The following is a 14,658-nucleotide window of genomic DNA, read 5'->3' on the forward strand; positions in this document are numbered from 1 at the left end:
TATTAACCATTCTGCTGTGCACTGATGAGACCTCAGCTGGAGTACTGTGTCCAGTTCTGGGTGCCACAATTTAGGAAACATGTGGACAAATGGAGGAGAATCTAGAGAAGAGCAACAAAAATGATAAACGGTTTAGAAAACCAGACCTATAAGGAAAGGTTAAAAAACTGGGTATGTTTAGAGTTGAGAAAAGAAGACTGAGGAGGGACCTGATAACAGGAGTAAGATGGGGCTGTTTATAAAGAAGACAGTGATCAATTGTTCTCCTTGTCCACTGAAGATAGAACAAGAAGTAATGGGCTTAAAATGCAGCAAGGGAGATTTAGGTTATATGTTAGGAAAAACTGTCTAACTACAAGGATATTAAAGAGACAAGGTGGGTGAGGTAATATCTTTTGTTGGACCAACTTCTGCTGGTGAGAGAGACAAGCTTTCAAACCGCACTGAGTTATTCTTTGGGTCTGGGAAAAGGTACTCCCAGCATCACAGCAAAGTGCAAGTGGAACAGATTATTTAGCATAAGTAGTTAGCACATGCAGTATTGTAAGGAACCATTCAGTGGAGAGTAGCCTGTTAACAAAAAGAGGGGTTAGTGGGTTACAGATTATTGTAAGAAACAATAAATCCAGTGTCTCTCTTCAGTCCGTGTTTTTTAGGGCCTAGCGGAGTAATGAATCTAAGCTCCCCGGCTCATCTTTTGAAAGTGTTGTGCAGTTTCCTTTGAGGATGAGGACTGGAAGGTCATATTGCTTTGTGAAAGGTGTTCACCCACAGATGACAGGGTGTTTTTGTCTTTTATCATTTTCCTGTGTGAGTTCATTTGAGAGCGTAGTGATTGCCTGGTTTCACCCGCATAGTTGTTGTTGGGGCGGTTAGTGCACTGGATGAGGTACAGACTCATGTTGGGATAGGCATGTGTAGGATCCGTGGATTTTAAAAGGTGTATTGTGGGGGGTGTTGATCAGTGTAACAGTGGATGAATAGTTAAGCACTGGAATAGATTACCAGAGGAGGCTGTGGAATCCCTGCCACTGGAAGTGTTTAAGAACAGGTTAGACAAACCACCTGTCAGGAATGGTCTAGGTTTAGTTGGTTCTGCTCATTGGAGGGGATGGACTAGAGGACCTCTCAAGGTCCCTTCCAGCCCTACATGTCTATGACTATGATAAAGGATCTAAAATTTCTAAGTAGCTGTTGGAAACCCCGGGCACTTTAATCATTGTTTCCATTCAGTGAATGGTGCTTTTGCCCCCCTCACTGGAGGCTGCTGTCTTAGTGCTATGTTCCGTCAGGGGCCCATCTGATGATACAAATGAGGGGCTTGATCCTGCAGCCCTCACACAAGTAGCTCTTAGGAGTCTGATCCTGCAAAGTGCTCAGTTTCTAATGATTCTCTAAGAGTTAAGGAGGCCCAGTCGCTCACAGGAGTTGAGCTCTATATGAGCTGTCCCACTGAAGTTAGTGGGACTACCTGTGTGAGTCAGGGCTGCAGGACCAGTACCTAGAACTGAAAGGATCACTCCAACTTTGGATCATTAAACAGTCTAATTGTTAACTGTTCGTTTTAATGTTTTTGTTTCTAAACACTCCTTTGGGTGCATACATGCATCCTGTAATCACATGTGCAGTCCCATTAAAATCAGCGGGATTACCCAAATCATAGAAATATAGGACTGCGAGAGACCTCAAGAGTGTTTCTCAATGACCAGTCCATGGACCAGCACTGGTCCCCAAGATCTCTCTGACACATTATAGGAAGGTAGCAAGCTGATTCCTGGTATCAAAAAAGTTGAGAAACTTTGATTCTAGTTCATGAGTAATGGCTGCAGGATTTTTCCAGAAAGATCTCTTATCTTTATTTTATTGAACCTTTGTACATAGCACAGCAGGTAGAGATAAGAAAATATTTTTTTATACTAGCGTTTATCCTTTAAAGACTCCACATGCTTTCAGACTGGTACCTAAATGAACTCTTGAGCTCATAGAGCTACTGCACATCCTGTCTATAAAATCTTGGTTGCAAAGTGAACCATAGCTCTTTCTCGCAGCATACTTTGCAACAACATTTAGGAAGATTTGTAGTGATTATCTGCAGCAAGGATGAAATCTACCCTGTGTAAACAGTCAGCACACAGCCTATGCCTCATACAATTCCAACTTAAACTCTACTTAGAGGATTTAAGTGGAACTTAGCGCATAGGGCTGGTAGTGGCTCTCTGCACTAGGGTGAATTTCACTTTTTGTCTGAAATTCTTCAGAATATAAGTGCTACCAAAAATGTACCCTGTGATTCAGTCCACTTCGAAGCCAGATCTCTTGCAAACACAGAATGCAGAGAATATAATTTTCGAATTTTTGACAAATACTGACACAATCCTAACTCTGCTAATGCAGAGAATGTTAGTTGGGTGTAGTGCACCTTAGTCTTGAGTGCTATGAACGCAACAGCTAAAGTCCGTCCTGATCATCACTACTTGTGACGTGGGTCTGATACATTTTTTTCATTGATTGCTTCAATTAAAAACAAAACACTAATCCTGTCTATTTCTATCTACCACATCTATTTCTATCTAGCTATCAGCTTGGTATCTAACAGGGTTGCCCAGATGGGGGGGGCAATTTGCCCCGGGCCCCACATGGGCCCCCACGAGAATATAGTATTCTATAGTGTTGCAACTTTTTTTTATGGAAGGGGTCCCCAAAATTGCTTTGCCCGAGGCCCCCTGAATCCTTTGGGCAGCCCTGGTATCTAAGCCCCATACACTAATGGTACATGGTTTGTTACTCCTATCTGTAGACCTGGAAGGTGTTCCAGATGATAAACCTCCGCTTTCCCTCTGCCCCAGGGCAATATTTTCAAGCTTTGTCGCCTTATGTTAAGCTAAATCCATAGACACACACCTAAATCAGAGTACCCTGGTCTTTCCAATGGTTATGTTTCCTAATTTTAGGTACCCAAAATTGAACATTTAGGCCACTCTTAATACTGCTCCCATGTGTCATGGCCGTCATTCTCCTGAGCAAGGAGGGAGGGACAGAACTCTGTTCAGAGTATTTCAGTATTGCTGATTAATAGGCTACAAGTGGTTCAGCAAGATGAGGTGTATCCCATCTCTACTTACGCATCCACTATAAATTTAACATGTTGCATCTGCAGGTCTCCTAGCCCCTGCTGGCATGCACAGCAAGAGACCAGGAGCAGGCATCAAAGCTAGGTCAGCTTGCTTGGCAGATCATAGCAGAAGCAGGCCAACAGGCAACCTTGTAGGTGGGGTGTTGATTCACTTTGGGAAAAGTACCAACTTCGTTACTTGATGGGGAAAGCTGTCTATGTGCTTGGGGGGGGGGGGGTTATGGGACTTATCAATTGTTTTGACACTGCTGTGCCTAAGAGGCTTTTATGGGCTGAATGCGCCCAATAGCCAGGCTCAGAGAGGCAGCCAACATAAGATGACTAGAACAGCAAAATTTGGCCTGGCTATTGGGGGCATTCAAGACCCACTGCTAAAATTGAGGGGGGAACTTCATTACTTTGGTGGTGCGATATGCTGTTCCCCTCTGGTCTGCAGTAGGATGTGGCAACGTGGCAACAGAACTTCAAAGCTTTAAACAGGGCCGTAACCAGAACAAAGAGCAGAACCATCAATGCAGTTGCCCTGTGCCCCCTAATACATTAAGCAACTCTGAGACAATTCAGCCTTGTTCTGTTACCACATTTCCTGTAAAGTTCTGACTTTCCTGTCTAATTCCATGGCACTCCACCCCTCCCAACACTAACAAGGCTCAGCACTCCAGGTGCATTTGCCTGAGGTATCAGGAGCAAAATATATTTTAAAATCCTGTATAGCTGCATCTACATAGGAACTTGTTCCCTTATAATATATATTTCCCCTGCAGTGTTCCACCGGACTTTCCCCAAGCACTGCAGGAGCCCTGGGATTAGACAGAGTGGGTTCGGCCATTACTGTATATTCCTTCCCAGCGTTTGTCAGTTCCAGTCTCTTTTCCCAATTCATCTGGATTCCTCATTCCCTCTAGTCAATATTTAATCTTCAGATTTCTTCCTTAAAATCAAAAGAAACAGATTTTACTTTAATGTTCTTCTTTCAGTGCTATTATTTGTGCTTCTTAGAAGACCCAGGACCTAATCCAATTTCCATTAAAGTCAATGGGAAAACTCTCCCACTGATTTTAATGAGTGTTTGATTCAGTCCTCGGTTCACGCCAAGTTGAAGATGAATTGTGCTTCACTGCATGCATTACTTCAACTCTGGCCATTTGTATGACTATTTGCCACCTTGAATATTGTGTTGAATTTTAAAATGTGTACTTAACAGTGTAGCAAACCCTGTCGTATGTGAGCTTCTACATATGTTATTTTTCAAGAACTGGAGCACCTTCTTAAAGAGAGAATGAATGCGAATTTCATACATTGTTTCAGGTGGGAAAACCTTTAATAATTGAGCAACATTTCTCCTATACGAAGGCCTTCTAGGGCTAAAGGTGATGTGTCCTGTGCTCATAGCTGAGAAACCACTGGCCAATTTACTCTCAAATGGCCTGTTGGAAATACGAACAGAGCATGCCACTTTTCATGGGGTGTGTCTAGTATACTGTGTGTGTCTTGTAAGTGTCACAAAGCTAAGTAAATCATATTTATTTTTTCATTGCCCTGAAGCCACAAAGGCTCCAATGCAGGACAAAGACACATAATGATGCAAGAAAAAGAGTTGAACAATAAGCCAAAAAGAAGAAATAAATGGCTCTGGCAGTTTAATTATTTGACTTTTTTGTTGTAAAAACCTTGCTCCGTGTACGGCAATCTTTATTTCATGTGTGATGCGTGGAATTTGGGTTCAACCTGAGGGATATCCCTAATGATGAGGGAGACCTGAGGAGTATTGGCCTTTATGTTCTTTTGAAGCAGTAATTAAATGGTGAGGTCCCGGAGTGCCTGTTCTGGCAAAACTCTAATCGAAATCAAGGGGAGCTTTGTCAAAGAAATAAGTGAAGGGTGTGGCCCTCAGATTGGCAAATTACGACAGTGAGCTGTGGGAAAGTCCTATGGAATGGAACAGAAAAGAATAACTTTTCTTGAACAATCCTACAGAATTTGATAGAGAATTGTATCCCTGCTTCACAATCATGTAGAATGGTTAAAAAAGAACTTAACAGGAAGGATATCCTCCCTTCTTAAATGGTTTAGGTTTTTAGAGGAAATTCTATAAAGCCCTATTGGTTTCATCCCTGTTAAATTCTCTAGGACTTTTTCTTAAAACAAAGCAAACACGATACACAAATCATTACTGCTGCTGGAGCAGTCTTCAGAATTGCATCAGTAAAATTCACCGTCAGCAAGGTCTGTTGCAAAAGGCAAAGATGTGACATTGGTTTATGTTTCTATTATTAAAATGCATGTACAGTCAGTAGACCTGCTTTATGTCTTTTACATTGTTCTGGATTTCCCTTCCCATATCTCTGAATGTTAGCTTCTGAGTAGTTTTTTAATTAATTTTCCAAACCAGTGTTATTTAAAGTTGTATCATATTTGCAACCTCCACTAATTCTACAGCACTGTAGTAGCAAAGTATAATTTTTCAGGATTGGATTATTTTTATACCTGCATCCAGTACAATTAAGTCTGGCGTTCTAGTCAGCATCATAAAAGAATACAATAAAACTATTAATATTATGACTCTGGTCTTGTATTGTTGAATAACATTTAATGGGCATGTTAAAGGCTTTCTGGGTAGGGAAGAAGCATCTAATGATAGAAGATGATCCTGAGAGCAATTTTCACTGGGGACTGTGGTAGGTCTGAGTGGCAATACTTCCGTGGATTGCTGAGTCCATTCCAGGGCTACGTCTTTTTTCCAAAGTTGGTATAAAGGCCATGCAATAGAGGCCTATTTAGGAATAAAATCCCAGCGATACCCTGTTAACGCCTAAAAGTCCCGCAAGGCTGCAGCCTCTCTCGGCAGAGGCAATACTCGGACAGCGTCTGCCTTTTTCTGTGCAAGGGTCCTTCCTTGTCTTGTCAAGGTGATTCCTAAGAAAGAAACTAGTTGTGCTTCGGTAGGGTACACTTTAACCTGGCAGCTTCAAGGAGCTGTGAGAGCTCTTCCAGTCTCTCTAGATGGTCTTTCATCCGAGTTGCAAGACAGATGTCATCTAGATACTGAAACACAACAGAAGGTTGGGGAAATCGTGATAACACCTGCTCCAGCTCGGCATGGAGTATGGTGGGAGTGTTATAATATCCCTGGGGTAATCTTTCCCAAGTGAACTCGACCGCCTGGAAGGTAAATGCAAACCTGTACAGTGACACTCAGATTAGCAGTAAAGCCCCAAACCCATTGCCTATATCCAGGACTGTAAACCACACAACCGGGGGGTAAATGATTTAGTTAAATCTGGTATCTTAGCTATTGTGGTTGTATAGGAAGGTGTAGCATGATTGAGGTGCCTGTAATCAATGGAAAGGCATGAGGAGCCATCCGGCTTCTGGATGAGCCAAAAAGGTAAATAGGCAGTTGATGTACATTTGTGAAGAACTCCTTGCTCTAAACGGGATGCTTCAGGGACATGTACAGGGGGTTAGCTTTATCCAGGAACGGGTGCTTTGTGCAGGCACATCTCCACCATCCACAAAAACAGTAACTACTTGTGTTTGGCACAGACATTTGTATGTTTCAGACTCAATGCCTGTAACACCTTCTGTCCTGCCTGTTTCTCTACCACTTTATCCAGGTCATAGCCCGCTGGCTTTTCCACTGGTGTCACCAAACCACACTCAGGTATGATCACTCATCGACAGTGTAATTCCCTTGCTGCTGTAACACACAAAAGCTGGTTAATCAGATCAGCAATAACTCCAAGCTAACTGAGAAAAATATGATCCCAACAAATTACTGTAAAGGTTAGGTAATTTGATATTGGGAAATACAAACACTCTCCTCATGTTTCCCACTTGAATTACAAGTGGTCGTGAAAGTCTCTCTGTTACACAGGTGTTTGTAAATGTGGCTAGCACTTTGGTTGTCCCTGAGGACCAGGGAGAATGTTGTGGATCCCCGTCCCAAATTATGCTGATGGCTGCCCCAGTATCGATAACAAAAATAAGATGGCAGCCCCTTGCCATCGCTGATGGGTCTTCTGGTTATGTCAGTGCCTAAAGAGGCCCTAATAATACAGGGGGCTTGTTGGAGTCATGCCTGTGGTTCCCCTCCATCATACCCAGCTGATCCCTGAAGCAGGGAGAAGAGGCAATGAATAAGAGGAAGGCTCCTGTGACATAGCTCATGGGATGGGATGGGTGGGGCTGACAGGCTAGGATCATATCTTTCATTTATTGCTGAAGGCCTTTGACGTCTCTGTGTTGTGCTGCCACTGCTCATTGCAGTTTGAGCAAAGCGGGTCCAAATTCCCCTTTCTGGGAACGTATCAATGCTGCTTGCTGTGTGCTGTGTGCTGAGCTTGTGTTTGTTAGTCTGTTTGTTTGTTTGGTGGTTTGAAGGACTGTGTGCTGTGGCTGGCAGTTGGAGGCCGTGAACTTCAAAGGAAGGTTTGAAAGCTCGAGGCCTCTGGTAATTGGCTGAGCCTTAATCAATAGGCGGGGCATTCACTCAGGCCAGGGCTTTATAAAGCCGCGCACAAGTGACCAGGGGCTGCTAAGAGGGAGTTTTGCAAGGGAGTTCTCCAGGTGAAGGAGGAGCAAATACAGCATCTGTGGGGTAAGTGACGTCTGGGGGGTGTGTGTGTGTGTGTGTGTGTGTGTGTGTGTGTGTTACTTGCTGTGTGGTGTGTGTTGAGCTTGTGTTTGTCAGTCTGTTTGGTGGTTTGAAGGACCATGTGCTGTGGCTGGCAGTTGGAGGCCGTGAGCTTCAAAGGAAGGTTTGAAAGCTCGAGGCCTCTGGTAATTGGCTGAGCCTTAATAGTAGGCAGGGCATTAACTCAGGTCAGGGCTTTATAAAGCCGCGCACAAGCGACCAGGGGCTGCTAACAGGGAGTTTTGCAAGGGAGTTTGGAAGGGGAGTTAGAAGGGGGGGGTCCCCTGTTGGTCCTACCTGTTCCTCTGTAGTCCCCTTAAAACCTATAATCCAAACCATATTCCAAAACCCCTTTCTTAAACTAGGAGACAATGCAGGCAGAAGCCCAGCAGCAGAGTGGGGTCTATCCAGTTTATTGCACTGAGTGTAGCATGTATGATTACCTGCCCTGTGGGCGGGTGGCGTATGTGTGCAGTCGGTGCAAAGAGCTCCTGGCCCTCAGAGACCATGTATGGACTTTGGAGGCCAGGGTGGTGGAACTGGAGGAGCTAAGGGAGGCAGAGAGGTATGCTGACGAGGCTTTCTGGGACACTGTAGAATTGTCCCACCTCCGCTCAGACAGCCTCTATGCTGTTGAGGAGGAAGAAAGGCCCAGGGAAGCAGAGCAGTCAATGGGAGCAGAGGGAAACCGTCTCATAGTTGGGACCCTCCTTCCAGATGGTGCTGGGGTTGCCTCTTGCACTGAGGTTACCTCTCCGGGGGAGGAACTCCAGTTTCTAGGAAAAAGCAGGTGTTAGTAATGGGAGATTAGATCATTAGAAACATAGATAGCTGGGTTTGTGATGACCGGGAGAACCGTATGGTGACTTGCCTGCCTGGTGCGAAGGTTGCGGATCTCTCGAGGCATCTAGACAGATTTATGTGTAGTGCTGGGGAAGAGCCAGTGGTCATAGTACATGTAGGTACCAATGACATAGGGAAGGGTAGGAGAGATGTCCTGAAAGCCAAATTTGGGCTGCTAGGGAAGAGACTGAAATCCAGGACCTCTATGGTGGCATTCTCAGAAATGCTCCAGTTCCACACGCAGGGCCAGGAAGGCAGGCAGAGCTTCAGAGTCTCAATGCATGGATGAGAGGATGGTATAGAGAAGAGGGGTTTATGTTCATTAGGAACTGGGGAAACTTTTGGGATGGGGGGAGCCTATACAGGAGAGATGGGCTCCACCTAAACCAAAGTGGAACCAGACTGCTGGCACTAAACATTAAAAAGGTTGTAGAGCAGTTTTAAATTAGCAGATGGGGGAAAGCCGACTGCTGCAGAGGAGCATGTGGATCGGACACAGACTTCTCTTAGGGGAGAGTCTGATGATAGGGAATCTCCAAATTATAGTCAGGAAGAGAGAATGGAAAAGGATAATGTAAGGGCTGGATCAGATGATACACAGTCACATAAAAAAGAATCTGGCACATCAGAAAAGGGCAGATAAATAAACAGGGACAAGTTTTTAAAGTGCTTGTACACAAATGCTAGAAGTCTAAATAATAAGATGGGTGAACTAGAGTGCCTTGTGATAAAGGAGGATATTGATATAATAGGCATCACAGAAACCTGGTGGACTGAGAGCAATCAATGGGACACAATCATTCTGGGGTACAAAATATATCGGAAGGACAGAACAGGTCATGCAGGGGTAGGAGTGGCACTATATGTGAAAGAAAATGTAGATTCAAATGAAGTAAAAATCTTAAGCGAATCCACATGTTCCATAGAATCGCTATGGATAGAAATTTCATGCTGTAATAAAAATATAACATTAGGGATCTATTATCGACCACCTGACCAGGACAGTAATAGTGATGATGAAATGCTAAGGGAAATTAGAGAAGCTATCAAAATTAAGAACCCAATAATAGTGGGGGATTTCAATTATCCCCATATTTCACTTCAGGACAAAATGCAGAGATAAAATTTCTCGATACTTTAAATGACTGCTTCATGGAGCAGCTGGTACGGGAACCCACAAGAGGAGAGGCAACTCTAGATTTAATCCTGAGTGGAGTGCAGGAGCTGGTCCAAGAGGTAACTATAGCAGGACCGCTTGGAAATAGTGACCATAATACAATAGCATTCAACATCCCTGTGGGGGGAAGAACACCTCAACAGCCCAACACTGTGGCATTTAATTTCAAAAGAGGGAACTATACAAAAACGAGGGGGTTAGTTAAACAAAAGTTAAAAGGTACAGTGACTAAAGTGAAATCCCTGCACGTTGCATGGGCCCTAATAGAGGCCCAACTTCAATGTATACCCCAAATTAAGAAACACAGTAAAAGAACTAAAAAAGAGCCACCGTGGCTTAAAAACCATGTAAAAGAAGCAGTGAAAGAGAAAAAAACTTCCTTTAAAAAGTGGAAGTCAAATCCTAGTGAGGCAAATAGAAAGGAGCACAAACACTGCCAGCTTAAGTGCAAGAGCATAATAAGAAAAGCCAAAGAGGAGTTTGAAGAACGGCTAGCCAAAACTCCAAAGGTGGTGGTAAAATGTTTTTTAAGTACATCAGAAGCAGGAAGCCTCTAAATAACCAGTGGGGCCCCTTGACGATCGAAATACAAAAGGAACGCTTAAAGACAATAAAGTCATTGCGGAGAAACTAAATGGATTCTTTGCTTCAGTCTTTGTGGCTGAGGATGTTAGGGAGATTCTCAAACCTGCGCTGGCTTTTGTAGGTGACAAATCTGAGGAACTGTCACAGACTGAATTGTCACTAGAGGAGGTTTTGGAATTAATTGATAAACTCAACATTAACAAGTCACCGGGACCCGATGGCATTCACCCAAGAGTTCTGAAAGAACTCAAATGTGAAGTTGTGGAACTATTAACCAAGGTTTGTAACCTGTCCTTTAAATTGGCTTCGGTACCCAATGACTAGAAGTTAGCTAAGGTAACGCCAATATTTAAAAAGGGCTCTAGAGGTGATCCCGGCAATTACAGACCAGTAAGTCTAACGTTGGTACCGGGCAAATTAGTCAAAACAATAGTTAAGAATAAAATTGTCAGACACACAGAAAAACATAAACTGTTAAGCAATAGTCAACATGATTTCTGTAAAGGGAAATCGTATCTTACTAATCTATTAGAGTTCTTTGAAGGGGTCAACAAACGTGGACAAGGGGGATCCAGTGGACATAGTGTACTAAGATTTCCAGAAAGCCTTTGACAAGGTCCCTCACCAAAGGCTCTTACGTAAATTAAGCTGTCATGGGATAAAAGGGAAGGTCCTTTCATGGATTGAGAACTGGTTAAAAGACAGGGAACAAAGGATAGGAATTAATGGTAAATTCTCAGAATGGAGACGGGTAACTAGTGGTGTTCCCCAAGGGTCAGTCCTAGGACCAATTCTATTCAATTTATTCATAAATGATCTGGAGAAAGGGGTAAACAGTGAGGTGGCAAAGTTTGCAGATGATACTAAACTACTCAAGATAGTTAAGACCAAAGCAGATTGTGAAGAACTTCAAAAAGATCTCACAAAACTAAGTGACTGGGCAACAAAATGGCAAATGAAATTTAATGTGGATAAATGTAAAGTAATGCACATTGGAAAAAAAAAACCAACTATACATACAATATGATGGAGGCTAATTTAGCTACAACGAGTCAGGAAAAAGATCTTGGCGTCATCGTGGATAGTTCTCTGAAGATGTCCACGCAGTGCACAGAGGAGGTCAAAAAAGCAAACAGGATGTTAGGAATCATTAAAAAGGAGATAGAGAATAAGACTGAGAATATATTATTGCCCTTATATAAATCCATGGTACACTCACATCTCGAATACTGTGTACAGATGTAGTCTCCTCACCTCATAAGATATTCTAGCACTAGAAAAGGTTCAGAAAAGGGCAATAAAAGCGATTGGGGGTTTGGAGAGGGTCCCATATGAGGAAAGATTAAAGAGGCTAGGCCTCTTCAGCTTGGAAAAGAAGAGACTGGGGGGATATGATAGAGGTATATAAAATCATGAGTGATGTTGAGAAAGTGGATAAGGAAAAGTTATTTACTTATTCCCATAATACAAGAACTAGGGGTTACCAAATGAAATTAATAGGTAGCAGGTTTAAAACAAATAAAAGGAAGTTCTTCTTCACTCAGCGCATAGTCAACTTGTGGAACTCCTTACCTGAGGAGGTTGTGAAGGCTGGGACTATAACAATGTTTAAAAGGGAACTGGATAAATTCATGGTGGCTAAGTGCATAAATGGCTATTAGCCAGGAACGGTAAAGAATGGTGTCTCTAGCCTCTGTTCATCAGAGGATGGAGATGGATGGCAGGAGAGAGATCACTTGATCATTGCCTGTTAGCTTCACTCCCTCTGGGGCACCTGGCATTGGCCACTGTCAGTAGACAGATACTGGGCTAGATGGACCTTTGGTCTGACCCGATACGGCCGTTCTTATGTTCTTATGCTAAGCTGCAGGCAGGGTTGATCATCATTCCTCCAGTAACTGGTTGGGCCTGGGTGTGTCACCTGAAACAGAGGACATGCCTCCCCCCGCGCCTGTTAAGGGTGGACCCTGACAGCTAGCAGAAGGCAAAGCCTCACCCCATGAGGTGGATGGGCGTGGCTTTGCTTCCTGCTGAATCTTAGGGAGTAGAAGGAATGCCCATGTGTTCCACCCCCTGGGACCTGGGGGGCTCCTTCCATCATAACTGCAGGTTGTGTTTGTGACCTTTATACTGATGCTACTGGAATGTTAGGTCTTTTAGTTTCTGCAGCATAGAGGCTCTGGCTTCCAGATGCTGGGCATTCACAGCCACAGCCTCCTTTTTTCATAGGACCCGCAGACTTGGCTACAAAATCTAATGTTTTTACATCAGTGACACAGCTTTGGAAAAAGGAGAGGTTTCACATCTGGCCTCCACATCACTAGACCATTCATAGCAGAGTCAACCTTAGAATCCCTGAGGCACAATTGGTGATAACGATAATCTCAACTGGGAGTCTCTCCGGCTCTTCATCACCCAGATGAGAGCCAGGGCCAAGGGAGTGAGCAATGGGACCAGTCTGACTGTTCGGCTTCCTTCCCTAGGCTGGGGTAGTGATCTAGGCAGAATGGGCAGCAAGCCAGCTTTGTCCGCATGTGCTGGGGAGGAACCAGTTGTCTGATAGCATAGAACTAACAGATGTAAGGGCAAGTGGTTCCACAGCCCTCACTGGATTTCTTTTAAAATAAAATGACCTGCAGCCAATGCTCATTTCATTCTGCTGTAACTCTTTCCAGCCCTGCAACACGACTAGTAAACAAAGGCTGGCTTGCCACTGCCTTCCTGGGAAAGTACGGGCTACACCCCCTGTCCACAGCCACCACCACTTCTGAGCCAGTCTTAACTTCTATATCTTCCTGATCTGATCCTTCTGAAGCACTAAATATCTTCCACTGCTGCTTCTAATTGCCTCTGTCTCTCTCACTGTTTGAGCTGCCTGTCATTTCCCTCTTGTCTCCCTTTCAGCCTGCACACCACTCACTGTGCCGAAACTGCCAACTTCCTTATGATCCCTGCCAGATGGGCTGTGTTGCCATCCTCTACTGTAACCAATGCAAATTCCTCCAGCTCTGCCATCTGCTTAGCTCTGCTTCTTTTTTTTCGCTTGGAGTGGCAAAAAAGTTAGAGCTGGCCCTGGCTTTTAGTGACAAGTCCCAGAGGTACTGATGTGTCCAGGTCCGGAGCCACCTACTAATAGGAACAGCTGGTTGACTACCTTCCTTGCTCGCATCCTCCATCTTGGTAACCTTCAAAGGAATCACTTGCTCTTGACACCCAGCTCTTCTACAGCCTGTGAGTTCCCAGCAGAGCAGGGGTGGCTCTAGCCATTTCACTACCCTAAGCACGGCGGTATGCCGCGGGGTGCGCTCTGCTGGTCGCTGGTCCTGCGACTCCGGTGGACCTCCCGCAGGCATGCCTGCGGAGGGTCCGCTGGTCCCGCGGCTCCACCAAAGCCGCTGGACCAGCAGACCCTCTGCAGGCATACTGCCGAAGGCTGCCTGCCTGCCGCCCTCCCGGCGACCGGCAGAGCGCCCACTGCAGATTGCAACCCCAAGCACGTGCTTGGTGTGCTGGGGACTGGAGCCTCTCCTGCAGCAGAGGCTCCTGCTGTGAGTGTCACCATTTGCTGATTCACCCTATCCATTGCTGTCTCCAGCTCATGACAAGAAATTTGCATTCCATTAACGTGCTCTAGCAACTGCCTCCTTTCTACCCTACGCTCTGCAAAAAACCTCAAGCTCCCAATCACCTTCAGATGCCTCACACATGCACCTTCCCAGAGTTCCCCCATTTCACATTTACTTCCTTCAGATGTATCCTCCAACTCTTGCTGCTTATGAGTAAGAGTGAGGTGTGTCTGTCTCAATGACCCCAGTTTCTTGTTTAACCCCAAGAAAACCTCTTCTCCTCTAATTCCTGTTGCACCTGGCCAAGTTGCTTTACCTTTCTCCTTAATTTTTGCCCTAACACATTACCACAAACTGACACTCTACAGCTATGCCTTTTATCTCTTTGCCCTTTTCCTTAATCACCTTTGCATCAAACAGATGACATAGAAAGCTGGTTGGGTTACTCAAAAACTTCTTGCCCCTGTTCATGACCAGAGCTGCCTCAATGTATTTCAACACATATAACTACAGTTGCAAGGCCAAAGGGATTGTAGCCACTGCTGAACTCTGTGTACTCCTGAGACACATATTTCCCCCCAAATATATTCCAATTGCTTCAACAACAAAAACACGTATAAGCTGGTGTAGCAGAGTCAATCCCCATCCACTCATACCTAGCTTTTCTCATTCCCCTTATTGACCAGTCTGCGTGTATTCCTTTCTTATCCCTTACAAT

The sequence above is a fragment of the Gopherus evgoodei genome, chromosome 11 (genome assembly GCF_007399415.2).
Source record: "Gopherus evgoodei ecotype Sinaloan lineage chromosome 11, rGopEvg1_v1.p, whole genome shotgun sequence".
In the NCBI taxonomy this organism is placed as follows: domain Eukaryota; kingdom Metazoa; phylum Chordata; order Testudines; family Testudinidae; genus Gopherus; species Gopherus evgoodei.